Genomic DNA, 14,598 nt, shown 5'->3' with positions numbered 1-14,598 from the left:
CTCATATAATTATATATGGCATATATTTCCGTTATTAAAGACCCATGGTCTGTTTTGATGGTCAGATCATACTCCATCAGAATATATATAGATGCTAATGAAATTATAGTGTGTGGAGTACAACATCAATTGTTAGAAGGTTTATAAACATTATCAAAAAATTTTGAGTTGGGGTCTGGTGATGCTGTGATACAGCAACTTGTCAATTTTTGAGGAAAGAAAAAAAAACATTACAAATGTAGGATTAGGTTTTGCAGTGTGGCATATTGTAATGCCATAACCCTATACTTTGAATATAGCAATACGAAAATGAATGATTTTATGAAGATTGCAAGAAATTTTGCATTATTGTTTAGTCCTGCCAGTGGACCCAAAACAATAGGGCAGATATTAAAGGGTTAAACAGTCTGTGATAGAGCACCAGTTTGTCAAGAATGCTTTATAAATCCTTTAAATCTCACATTGCCATTTAATCAATGTATTTAAATTTCATATTTTCATTGACACAGGGCATAGGTAGAATCTTCAACAGGTACAGCATGCCATTTCACAGTATTTTATATAAGAGGGACATTCAAAAAGTGAAGGCGAAAGGAATAGTAATTGTTCATGTATGCGAGTGTCATGTGACTGGGAAAATTGCATTGCAACAGAAGGTGACTATGTAGGAAAGTGATGTAATTTGTTTTTGCAATTCTTAATAAACAGAATTAAAAAAAAAGAGTGCAGAAACTTTATGAATGTCCCTTGTATCTGTCCTGCAGAACTTACAGTGTTGTCCATGAGTGCACAGTGACACAACAAGATACACCCTTTCTCTAACTCAAAGATTCTCCCCGTGTAAAGGGGCTCTTCCACCACTGAATTGGAAAGGCAGTGGTCTATATGAGACTCCTTGTAGTCTCCCAAATAACTCAGTTCCTTATTATTATGACTTTCTTCTTTCTGGAGATAAGTTTAAATTTTCACCACTAGGGCACCTTAGTTCTGCCTGCTACTCTAGATGAGTCATATCTGCACACGTCCAAGTTTCTTGTCAAAGTCATATAACAAGATGTTTTTGCTGCCCTGTGGAGTCCTACCTGTCAGTCTCTTTGGGATAGACCCATCTTCAGCACCATTATTGGGGGGCACACCATCTCCAAAAATGATATTTGGGTGATGTAGACAAATTCTTTCTCACAGTATCAGAGTCTATCCCAAAAGCATCGAGCAGAAGAGCAGGTAATTACAGATAGAACATCTGCTCACATCAAGAAACGCTCACCAGCACCTGGCATATTCAGCACTGCCATTCAATCCAGCAGCATAACTGTAGATGACAGAAGGAGACTAAAATTCCAACTAAATTCTTTTCAATCAGCAAACAGATTATTTATCCATTTACTGTAAGATTTCATCGCAACTGGCTATGCTGCTAAACTGCCCTACCAGATAATCAGATAGATGTTAAAATCCAATGAACACAAATCTGACAGCACATACAGATAGCCACTTTTTGCACATGGTTATTTTGTGGTAGATTATATTATACAGTCTGATAGTTAAACTGTCAGACTAAACCACAAAGTATTGGGTGGTACATATTCATTTTATATCTCATGAAGGTGCTAATCAGGATTAGATAGCAAAATCTGCTATCCAAATATTAGTAGTCACAAACTCTGGCACCCAATGCAGTACTTATTAAACACATTCTAAACCGTGTTAATCCCAAGAGGTCTTACATAATGTACAAGTAACAAATTTAAATTGTGTATGTAACAAGATCAAGAGGTGTCCTCTTCCAGCTACTTTCACCCCTGAAGTATTTCAAGACGCTTTGTCCATTGTAGTCTTATACTGTAAGCTAAACAATTAATGTCAATTCCAATTTATTTGTTCACTATGTTTTATTTTTACTTATTCAGTTTTAGGTCTACTGTGAAAGGCAATATGCAGAAGATTTAACTATAAGGTTTGTTTCTCTTGTAACTCAGTTTAACATTTATTCTCTTTCTTAGGTTTTTTTTCTGTTGAATTACTCCAACAGATTAACTGTTGCAAAAATTACTTTGGTAAATGGCAGGGATATGACAGATGAGATTGGAAAAAACTGACAAGTTAAACATCGGGCAAAGCATACTTGTCGTGTTTCTTAAATTTTGTTAATGATAGTTCCTTTTTTCTTTTTGTTGAATATTAAAAAAACACTTTTCAGCTGAAGCAAGAAGTAAGAGTCAACACTTGCTGACATTAAAATAGCTTGTTGCAGAACTATTTAATTATATAGTTTTGATGGATTGAACATCGAGGCAGGAAAAGGAAGAAATTTGTCATTAATGGTAAAGCTGGTAATAGCTGTGCCATTATGCACTACTGAAAGCCTTTGGGTAGTAGGGTAACAAAACCATTTTTGATTCATAAATGGCAGCTCTTTCACTTAATTCAGAGATTTTCTTATTTTCCTTATGTTTTAAATAATCCTGAGGACTCAGTAGGAGTTCATATGCAGCTGAGAACATCAAAAATAAAATAAAATCACAATGAACAGTCACTGTTTCTCAAACGTCAACGGAAATGCCCTGCTGGTTTAGTTTAGGCACCTCTGTTATCACACTTTCAGCAAAACCTGACAAAGTCCACAAAAAACTTTTGATTTAGAGATGTTATTACACCATATTGGAACAATATGATTGAAAAAAGCAAAATATATATCAATCCTATAGCTTTTTGCATTATTAAGACTTCAGCAGATGCCATGTCTATTAGTGGCAATGTTTCACATGAAAAAAATCAGTTGATTCATATTCAGAAAAATAAAACATTTATTTATTTTTGTCTAATATACTGACCACATCAGGTGCGATACAGGAAGCAAACAGACAAAATGCCAATCCCTCACAAGTTATACTCAGTTATACATCCACACTCAGTCATACAGAGCCAGTTTAAAGCTCTCAATTAATCCAGTGTGAGTGAAGCATTAGAAAATCAATACAGACACAAGAAGGGCATTCAAATTCCACATAGATATATCCCAGGCGGAACAATGACTTGTCATTTATGTGAGATTTCTTGAGCTAAATCTGGGTAATTACAGATCAGTCGACATTAAATTTTGTTTTTGTGCCACCCTGGTCCTTGGTAATTAAATAACAGTCTTCAATTAACAACAACAACAATAATAATAATAATAATAATATATGATTAGTGTAATCAACCAATCAATAATTTATTAAATCATTTTTTAAATTAGATAAGATAAATTATATTATTCCCAAGAGGAAATATAGATGCATAGAGCACCATAAACATAGAAAACCAGGATATAGATTAATAAAATAAATACAAATAATATAATTCAATCAATCAATACGTAATGCATATTATGCAAAAACAGGAAAATTAACTTAAAATTGCAAAATAGACTTAAAGATTATCAGCATTAGGTGAAAGCTGATAGCAGTGGGCAGAAAAGACCCCCAGAGGTGTTTCTTAGCACACTGTGGTGGAATGAGCCTGTGGCCAAAAGAGCCCCACAATGGCACCTTCTAGAGGAGATGGAGGGAATTTTTAATGTTGGCACCCAATTTTGCCACCATTCTATTTTCCACTACAACTTCCAGGGTGTCCAAGGTTAGCCCAGTGATGGAAAAGGCTTTCTTGAAGCATTGTGTGCCTTTAGAGCTGCTTCCCCAAATGAGTGCAGAATAGAACAACACACTGGCCTCTGTGGAGTAACAGAACATTTTTAGCAGCATACATCCAAAGACCTGAGTTTCCTTAAGTACGGTCTGCTCTGGCCCTTCTGGTACTCAAATAATCTGTCAATATCTTTGTTGAACATCTGTAATTACAGGCATCTTTAATGCAAGAGGTTAGTCAATATAATGCCACTCTTGTTCATTTAGGTTGTTATTAAATCTGCTTCATTCTCCTTCTACTTTTGCTGTGCTTGGATGGCACTTGACACCTCTTCTGTTTTGATTAGATTGTCCATCTTGGCCTTGAAATGAGGCCCCTGAGTGGATGGGAGACTGATTCAGTATCAGATGTCCTTTATACTAGTAAAAGACTAGATAAGAGCTGGACAGCCAGCAATTTTGACATCTTCTCAAACCCCTCTGTTTTTTTTTTTTTCTTTTGACCTCTGCACATGGAAGCTTTTTTTTCCTTTCCTCATCTGCTAGCCTGCCTTAATTTAGCACGTAGCTTAATGTACTATTTATTTATAGCTCCACAGCTGAGGGCATAAAAATAAAGCATAACATACTGTAACATACTGAAACACATTTAACCTAGACAGAAAATCTTTGGACTAGATTTAAACCCAGACACCTGGAGATGTGATGAAGTACTTCAGTATTCCTGCATCACCATAACATACTTGCTTCAAAATGCTTACTTCAACTAAGGCATGCAGTGGAGACATGATCCTATCCAAGCAGCTTTAGGCATGAAATAGTGGCATCCTTTCGATGGGGTGTCAATTCAATCACTCAAATGCCCACAATCACACAGAGGCAGTTTAAAATTGTCAATTAATCAAACACGCAGTATTTTAGGATGTGAGAGGAAAATAAGAGTAAACACAGAAAAACTCATGCAGACAGGAGGAGATTGTGTAAACTCCACATAAATACAGTAGTGATTGGGTGTATATCTGAAGCTAACATACTGGCTCTATAAGGTATATAAGACACATAGATATATTTCTGTGTGTCTCCTGTAAGATTTTATTTAAATTATATTGTAAATATTATCAATCGGGCGGCACGGTGGCGCAGTGGTAGCGCTGCTGCCTCGCAGTTAGGAGACCCGGGTTCGCTTCCCGGGTCCTCCCTGCGTGGAGTTTGCATGTTCTCCCGTGTCTGCGTGGGTTTCCTCCGGGCACTCCGGTTTCCTCCCACAATCCAAAGACATGCAGGTTAGGTGGATTGGCGATTCTAAATTGGCCCTAGTGTGTGCTTGGTGTGTGGGTGTGTTTGTGTGTGTCCTGCGGTGGGTTGGCACCCTGCCCAGGATTGTTTCCTGTGTTGGCTGGGATTGGCTCCGGCAGACCCCCGTGACCCTATTCGGATTCAGCGGGTTGGAAAATGGATGGATGGATGGATGGATATTATCAATCAATAGGAAGTACACTATATATTATAAAAATGTTATTGAAAATATAAATGTAAAAAAAGTGAAACTGAAATGCTTGATTAACTTTTTAGTCCAGCAATATTCAAAATTCTACAGTAGTTTTATCAAAGCATAATTCTTTTCTTTTCCATCCTAGCTTTTTCCACTTGTCTAGGAACATTAAACTGTACTTTTTTTAAATAGGCAGTTTTCATATTTCTCTTCACCTACAGTAATCCTTTTGATACTCAGTATCTTGCTTATTCAGCACACTTCCAGGTGTCCCTGATATCATAAACTAAACAGCAAAAAAATAGTGCAGAAATATACAGTAAGAACTATTTTGTGGGATGGATTAAGAACTGATGAACTGTTTTGTCATGGTCTTCAGGCAAAAGTAAGTGCAGAAATGTGTGGACAGTACAATGTCATTATGGTAAATATGATGTCCTGCATGGCTCAGTACTCAAACCTTTACTGTTTTCACTTTATATACTTCCATTGGGAATTGTTATCAGAAAATATAGCATTAATTTTCACTTGTATGCAGATGCCACCCAACTATACCATTCTTTTAGACCAAAATATATTACTTCAATGGTATCCCTAATTAATTGTGTAAGTAAGATAAAGAGATTGATGCATGCAAACTATTTTTCTCTGAATACAGAAAATCAAAACAAAAATGTTGTTTATTGGAGGGCATGATGCAGACTGCAACAATATTGTATCACATTTGGACTTACCACTTATTTTACTGAATTTACAATTTAGCAATTGCCTTTGATAATATCATGTTGTCTAAAACTGTCTAAAACCTGTATGTTCAATCTCTTTTGGGAAATTAAGGTATTTTCTAAATATGCAGGACACTTATAAATTCATTCATGCATTTGCACAGACTCTGCTATGGAATACCCAGGAAGGGGTGGGCGGCTAGTTACCCAAGGTCTACAGGACTGTGACTGTGTCTCATTTTGTCTTTCATTTTCTCTCTTACAATTGGACCACCCCAGAGTTTTATTTTTTCCAGGGATGTTACTAACTGGAGTAATTGTTGTATTCTCCTCCATTGTCAACTGGCCATAGATCAACATGTAATATAATGGACAAACTTTGCTAGTTTCCATGTATGTTAATCAGTTTTCACTTTGTTTTCTGTGTGTTTTAACAAATCTTGTCTTTATAGGTACGGGAATGTTATTTTGATTTTATACTTGTGTCTTTCCTGAGAACTTTTCACAGTGCTATGTGGCTGCATTCAGTGAAGAACACTATAAAACAAACCAAATGTAATTTGAATGAAATGTGTTTTGTCATGGCACCATATTTTCCTCTAATCTAGTCCAGTCTTGAATATGCTCTTATCAGATATTTTATCTTAAGAGCGTATTTCTTTTGAATTTTCTCATTGTGATAGTGATTTTGATAGATTAGTATTTCTTAATAACAGAGAGTCTAGTCCAAGTTTTTATTGGCTTCTTAAATTGTTTTTATTTTGCTTGCTTAAATTAATCAACAGGGTTTAACATTTCATAATTTGTTAATTTAGCAAGCAGAATAAAAAAGAGGAGGAACTTTACTGAAGACATTTAACCTGTGAACATGGTTTATTTCCTAGGTAATTTTAATCATTTAAGGAACAAGATTTTATATATATATATCTTTTATCAAAATTTAAAAATAAAAACCTGTTAAAACAATCTACCCATATTTAAAAATCTTTTTTTTCCCATTAAATGACTTTGAATGAAGCACTGAAACCGATTCTTACAGCACAGAGTACAAGGCAGTAAACAAATGTGTGTAGGCCGTTATATATACCAGGACAATTTAGTGTCAGTTAATTTACTCTGCATGTTTTTAGGATGTGGGAGGAAAGTAAAGTACCTGGAGAAAAAACCATCGGAACAAGAGAAGAATTTGTAAACTATTCACAGACTGTGACCAGTCAAGAAATCCAACTCTAGAGTTCAGCAGCAATAACCACTTCACCACTGTGCTGCACATTAATGACATCAATTAAACTTTAAAGCTACTTATATTGATTCTACATTAAACATAGTAGAGGTGGTTGCTTTAATCAACATTGTGATTTTCAACCTTCTTTAAAGGCTCTTTACTTAAATTGTATTTGAGAAATATCTTTCAGATACTGGTCAGACATTTTCTGCCCCACAGACCTCAGGCATCCCTGCAGACTCTACTGATTGCCACATGAATGTCAGCTAAGTTAAAAACAGTCCAAATCTGTTATGTTACCTCTCTGTCCTCTGGGAAAGATACAGTCTATGTCGGTTGATACTCCCTTTGAGCTCTATGTGCTCCAGACGAGCAAAAGCACAGATGGGATTTGAAACCTTAACTGCATGACTCACTTAGCATTACTATTCCTGGATACTTTATAGTGCTTTATAATACATAAAGAATTTTAATTGGTTAAAGTGTGCATTATGCTGAATTTAACTAACAGTTTAAATTAAGCGCCTTTGATTTTTATTCCAGTAAAAAGTATTTTAAAACAAAAGCTGAATTTCAAACTAAAATAGGTATTTTTATGTTTTGTTACCTAATGACTCTAAAAATAAGCCAACCATTTTATAACTTGGTTATTCATTTCAAGGATGTGGTGAACCAGTGCCTGGGATGAAGGTTAACCTAGACAGGGTGTGGTTTTTGAATAAATGATCAAGTTAAATAAAGTTAGACATTGTGTTTTAGAGGTAGAGTTTAGTAAAAATCTACAGGAAGATAAAAGAAATCTTCAAAGAGTATCCATACAGCAACAAAAAGTAAAAAAAGGTTTTCCAGAATGCATGCTTCCTGTATTTTATTTTCAAAGCCCTCTAAGCAATACAGTATTCACAATTGATTGTTACATTGATTTATTTTGTGTTTTTTAAATGAAAAACCTCCAAAAATAGATGCACACTAACACTCTTGCAGAGAAAGAATTCAAAAAATGACATCACCAGTCTGTGGCTCACAGGTTGTGACAGTTTATTTATATTATGCTGTATGTGTGATATTTTTCTACCACTCTGTGAGTTTTATCTTTATAACTTTTTTTGGTTTGCTAATACTTTGTGAAGCCCTAATTGGGCTGTACCTTTCATATTGCTTTTTTGAAATATGAGCAAAACTATGGGTAAAACATAACCTTTCAGGTAAAGCATCTTTTGTTGGTGATATTTTTAAGAAAATGAGCTTTGGTTTAGCTGCCTATTCAGGCAATACATCATCATAATAATACAATATTTAATACCTCCAAAAAGAGCCCATGCAAAATTTCACCTGATGTAGAAGTACAAACATTATAAGTAATTACTTGGTAAAGAAATGAATAGAAGAGATACATTTATTGTAAGTAAAGTACGTGTGTTATTATTTATTCAAAGAGCCACGGTGTATTACAAGAATGATTTACTTATTGAAAGTCTAACACTGTGTTCTTACTTATTAATTGCAAATTTCATAAAAATCTATGTTATACTACCAGCACAACATTTTTTTTAACATGTACTGCCTTGGTGGTGCTGTACTGGAAAAGAAATGATGCAAAAACTAGATAGGAGGATGCATGACAAAGTCAAAATGTGCAATTCGTTTCTTTGTTATCCTTTTCCAAACGTTCAATATTTAATCGGATTCAGCAAATAGCAACATGGGAAATCATTTTATCATTACTAATGTTTGCATTATCAAGCAGTTCAGCTTCACTATATCAGCTCTCAATGTTTACTAATCTATTAAAACTTTGATAGGATTTCAAAAACACTGAACATGATTTTGGTTGAGAAAGATTATTTTAAATCCACATTAAGTCAAAATAAATGATACATAACCCAAATTAAAGTAAATCTGTCAGTAGTGATAAGAAGAATGTCTTTTCATCATATGTTCTTGTTTCATCTCACATTGTATGCAATACATTAGAATAATATGTTAATTCATGTATCATGAGCCATTTATCAGATAGGAAATGTTGCCAAAAAGCATTCTGTTCTGCTTATTCATCACAAATAATCAACAGAAGTCTTTCGTTAAAACGATGTGTATCTGCTTGGGGTCCCAAAGACAAATTCCCCTTGAAACCATGTCAGACACACATGTGATAAACAGAACCCGCCTCCCTAAAGATTAAATGCCTCAAAGTATTGCAAGGCTTACTTTTGGTGTGATATGCACCTCTTTCAAAATGTATGTTTTAAGCAATTTTAGATGACTGATTAACTGGCAACAGCCTGGTGAACATTCTGTTATCATTCTGATATAATAATATAGAAATATAATTTGTTGTCTACATGCTATGTGCTTTTAATTGCCTAAAATTACATTATATATCAGTTTCATACTGTAATAACTTTTATGAAGTTACATCTTCTGCCAATTGTGCTAGATTAGGCTTTACCTCCCCAGGATTAAATACTGTATGTGGATGAATAGATGGGTTCTTTGAAGTTAGAACTAAAATGATTAATAGTTGGATATTGAAATGACTAATGTATATTGTGGAAGAATGGCTTTATATTCGATATTTTTAATTAGTTTTCTACTTAACATCAAGTCTTAATTGATACAGTGCAAATTATAAAATTAATGTTTTACACAGAGAGAAATCAAACTGTCAGAGCCAAAAAACCAGCCCAACATATTTTGGTAAGTACAGCAAGTTAATAAGCAAAAAAAAAAAAGAATGATTATAATTTTTCAGTATTGCTGACTTGGGACGGCATGGTGGTGGAGTGGTAACACTGCTACCTCGCAGTTAAGGAGACCTGGGTTTGCGTCTCTGGTCCTCCCTGCATGGACTCTGCATGTTATCCCTGTGTCTGTGTGGGTTTCCCCCAGGTGCTTTGGTTTGCTCCCAAAGACATGTGAGTTAGGTGGATTGGCAACACTAAATTGGCCCCAGTGTGTGGCGGAGGGGTGTGTGTGTGTGTGTGTGTGTGTGTGTGTGTGTGTGTTTGTCCTGTGATGCACTGCTGCCACAGGTTGTGTTCCTGAATTGCACCCTGTGCTAGCTGGGATAGGCTTCAGCACCCCCTACACCCTTGTTTAGGACTAAGTAGGGTAAAAAATGACAGGCTGACTTTCAGATTCTTAAAGGTTAAAAAAATACAGTGAATTGGTGTTTTCAGTTTAATTTCATCACTTGCATAATTGAATAAGAATTTCATGATTTAATAATTAAACTATATGAAAAACAGTAATATAAAACCATTACTTACTAAGCCAGAATTGGACTATAATTAGTATTCTTTATTTTAATTCATATTAATATCCAACAAATAGCAACTTGAATGCCAGAATTAAACTTTCATAATCCAGTTTTTTGAGTGTTTAATTATTTTTTAATCAGTGGAAGCTGTTTTTGTTCTCTGTATATTTATTTTCATGACAGGTGTGATGCAACTTATATTAATGGTACTCTTTACTACTATTAAATTAAACATGCGTATGTATATAGTTTATAAATTAAGAATTATTAAGTTCAATAAATATAATTTTCACTCAGTGTGCTCGAAAACAGTTGAACTTTCTTTTACTAAACTTTAAATGTGGAGACATTTACCATTGCTTTTAAAGCCAAATGGCTAGAAATTGAAATTTAATAATCATCACTTTTAAACTTCATTGATTTTATAAAGTATCACATATGAAAAAAATAGATCAGCCAGCACTTGAAGATTACCATAGTTTAAAATAGGGAGGAAACCGTGTCCTGTGTTGAAACTGCTAAATAAAAGCAAAATACAGTACAGTACCATTAATCCAAGGTGATGTGATGCAATTTTTAACCAATCAAGTCCTGTTAAGATTTAGAGACAAACACACATACTGTACATGAACACACAGATACACTCCACATATTTTACCAGATTTCAACATGCAAACTTAATACACTTCAGTTAAATAACTAAACCCTTCAGATAATAGTGAGGCTAATGACCAGGATCAATTAACTTCTCTAGTACAGCTCTTTGAGGTATACAATGTTTTTCCATCAACAGATCAGTAACAGAATGGGGGTGGTGTTCCTACAAGCAGGAATGTAGGAACCTGATGCTAAGTCACCGGAATTTTCCCCCAAAACATAGGAAAAAAACTTGTACTGCCAGAAAAGCTAAAAGTTCCTGCTTTTCATATTCACATTTCTGGCAGAAGAAAAAGAGATCAAAATGGAAATAAATTAAAATTTGATCACACAGTCAGTGACAAATACAGTTCAAACACAAAATAATCTTTCACAAGCCATACAGTATTATAAACCATATAAAAATATTATTATAATTATAATTATGTCATATAAAAAAATTATATTATATATTATAAATAAATAAAATTACATTTTACCACAAAAATAACCAAAAGAGCAAAACAATCTCAATCACAAAAGAACCTACATTTTTTTGCACTGAAATTTCTCCTCATTTTCACAAAGTTTGGATAATTACTAAGTATGTGTTATGAGATGTGTAAGTGTCCTAAGACTGTGGTAATACGAGAAAAGACAACAAGATGATAAATTTAGATATGGACATAATTAGGACAGTTAAGGGCAAATGAAAACTGTAAGTGAAAGTCAAAAGGATGGTTAAAACCAAAAACCTGACTTACTTAGAATTAAAGCTAGTTATACTTGAGAGATTCAAAGACATTGCTTGTTCACCAAAAACACAAAGTTACCAACATCATATTTATAATGAGACAATTATGGTCAAGTGATGCATCCAAATACTACAGAAAAATGAGTTAAAACTTTGTCAAAATGATTCTAATTCAAAAACAATCTTGATAATAAAAAAGAAACAATTAATTGATAACATATAAAATATTTATATATTACTAAATGCAGCTCACCCTAATATAAGATGGTTTCCAAGACCATGTGACAATGCCTTTCTGATACTGTGCGTGTATAAGTGGCTTTACCCTCTAATGATACATGGAATCATAGCAAAGGTGACACCTGTTGGTCTCATAACTGCACAACTCAATAAGGACAAAACCAAACAAACAACAAAAAAAGATTAAAACTCTATAAGAGTTTTATTTCTAAATTCCTGATACATCCCCTGGTTCTGAGCACGTAGAGCGAATGCCTGCCTGTTTTGCATAATCTTGATTTATACAAATACCGCACTACTAAAAAAATAAAAGACAAAAACAAAATAAAAAACAAATAATCCAGAGCACAAAAAAAAATATGAATGAACACTCTGAAGTAGAGACATAGCAAATATGACTAAGAAAAAGAATAAAAAAGTGACAGTCTTACTTTAGCAAAATGACTGGAAGAGCTGACAAATGTATAGCTGTGCAAGACCTCAATTTATGCCTAACATATCAAGTAATGTCAAGTAACGTCATTGTTTAGTGCCCATCTTGGATGTTAGAAACAATTTAAGGTCACTGGCTAAATACTAAAAATGAAATACCCTGATACAAACTGTGCATGAATGCTCAAAATGGCAATGAAATCTTATAGTGAAATTTTAATTCCAAGTGAAGGACTACTGTGAATAAAAGTTTTTTTACTTTATTGCTTTGTTGTCATTCACTCATTATTTTTCTTTTCATCATTTCAGCAGTTCATGTTGTTAAATTACTCTTACTTCTTTGATACCATAACATCACAGTCTTTTTGCTTTCATTTTTGACACCGTTTTGTAGTGTGGCATGGCTGTCAGCATATTGCTTATTTTCGATGCCCATTGCCTTTTGTGATTGTTTTAATTTTGGTAAATGGAAGTTCCACCCTTTTTGACTTTTTTTTGTAATACTAGGATGTAAAATCTATAAAGAGATCTCCTTAATATCTTTCTTATTTCTCCTTGACAACTATGAGATCACAAAGAAATTAAACAGACATTTTCTTGTGTTTCCCACATCTTAGATTTTTCTCCTGAGGAGAAATAACCCCAATAGTCTCACACAAGCGTCTCCTCTTGAGATCTCAGCAATGTACCACAATACCCTCAGATTTTCCAAACAGTGTCTTGACATTTGTTTGCAGTTTGAAAGTATTTGCATTGTGTGCTCAGTAATGTATGGTGAAATGTACATACAGTTATTTGTAGCAATAAAACACTTTAGTATAATTACAAAACTGTATTCCTTGTTTTTGAATAATACTGTTAATTACTTTAATTTATATTGCTGTGCTCCAATTAGATCATGTTCATTCTGGATGAAAAGGCAGGGATAATGGTTAAGATGTTGGACTTGAAACCCTGATGTTTTGGGTTCAGATCCCACTATGTGACCACAAGCAAATCACTTCATCTGCCTGTTCTCCAACCTGGCAAAAGAAATATAACTGATAATAACTCAGATATTGTAAGTCATCTTGGATTAAGGCATCAGTCTAGTAATATGTAAAGAAAATAAAGTCTTGAAAGAGATTACAACAAAACTAGAAAGAAATCTCACAAAATATAACATATTTCAAAGCAAATTCTCAATTTTGCCTTCTTTCACCTCAGTTGTATCTCACGTCTCCTTTTTGTCTAAAGTTATTTCTCCTAAGGAATTTTAGAAGAAACATCCGTGACAAAGTTGATTCTTAAATGCAACGTAAACTAGAATCACTAAGTCTTGTGAAACATCAAAGATCAACATTTGAGCAGTAAAACTTTCCTGTAAGGGCCCTCAAACCTTTCCTTTTTTGGGGGTTTTTGACCTGCCTGTTTGCCTTTTGGCACAATTCAATTCAGTTTATTTTTGTACTCCTCACTGAGTGTAGGCACAGAGGAACAAACCATTTCTAAAGTTAAAGGTGAACCCAAACTTTGTTTCAGTTATAATGTTATAGCACTCATTAAATAAACTCCAGTTTTTTCTGTTAACAAGTAGCATACTGGGAGAGTAAAAAAATGTATAAGAATTACAGTATCCCTTGAAACTGATCACATTTCATTGAATTAGCAGGTAACCCTAATGCTCTTATTTGCCAGTAATTATTCCCTGGCACCCTCATTGTGCATCTCTTATTTTTTCATTTTCATATACAGTAGATACTATATAGTACAACAAATGGAATTCTTTTACTAGCCCTTCATAGATGTTCAAAATTATTGTTAATAGCAACTATTCACAAAATGGCTGAAGACATTTCTTGTTCTTAATTCGCATTGCTTTTTCCCATTTGATCTATTTTTATCAGTCTGTTAAATTAATGTAAAATCTGTAACACAGAAACTGGTCAGTAGACACTTAAATATACCAAACATTTTAGGAAGTGTAATATCATGAATGATAAGAAAAAGTTATAATTTAGACAACTATGAACACAGCACAGTCACTTAGCATTTCACTGTTTGAATATGTTATGAAATAAGACATTACACCTTTATGGGCTAATCTAACCTATTCACAGCATAATTTTTGTTTAAAACCTTTACCTATTTGATTAAACTTTATTTGTTTCTGAACAGAATACGGATTTTAATTTAGTGCCTAAAGGAAAAATTCCATATCCCCCTCTGT

General features: G+C 33.9%; 1 protein-coding gene across 1 annotated transcript in view; it reads right to left on the bottom strand.

Moving 5' to 3' along the window:
* cdh13 (cadherin 13, H-cadherin (heart)) overlaps positions 1-14,598 on the bottom strand; it is a 1,331,220-nt gene that overhangs the window by 1,292,765 nt on the left and 23,857 nt on the right. The gene's annotated exons all lie outside the window — the stretch shown is intronic.

This window comes from Polypterus senegalus, chromosome 9 (assembly GCF_016835505.1).
Source record: "Polypterus senegalus isolate Bchr_013 chromosome 9, ASM1683550v1, whole genome shotgun sequence".
NCBI lineage: Eukaryota > Metazoa > Chordata > Cladistia > Polypteriformes > Polypteridae > Polypterus > Polypterus senegalus.
This window is presented reverse-complemented; position numbering and strand designations above follow the sequence as displayed.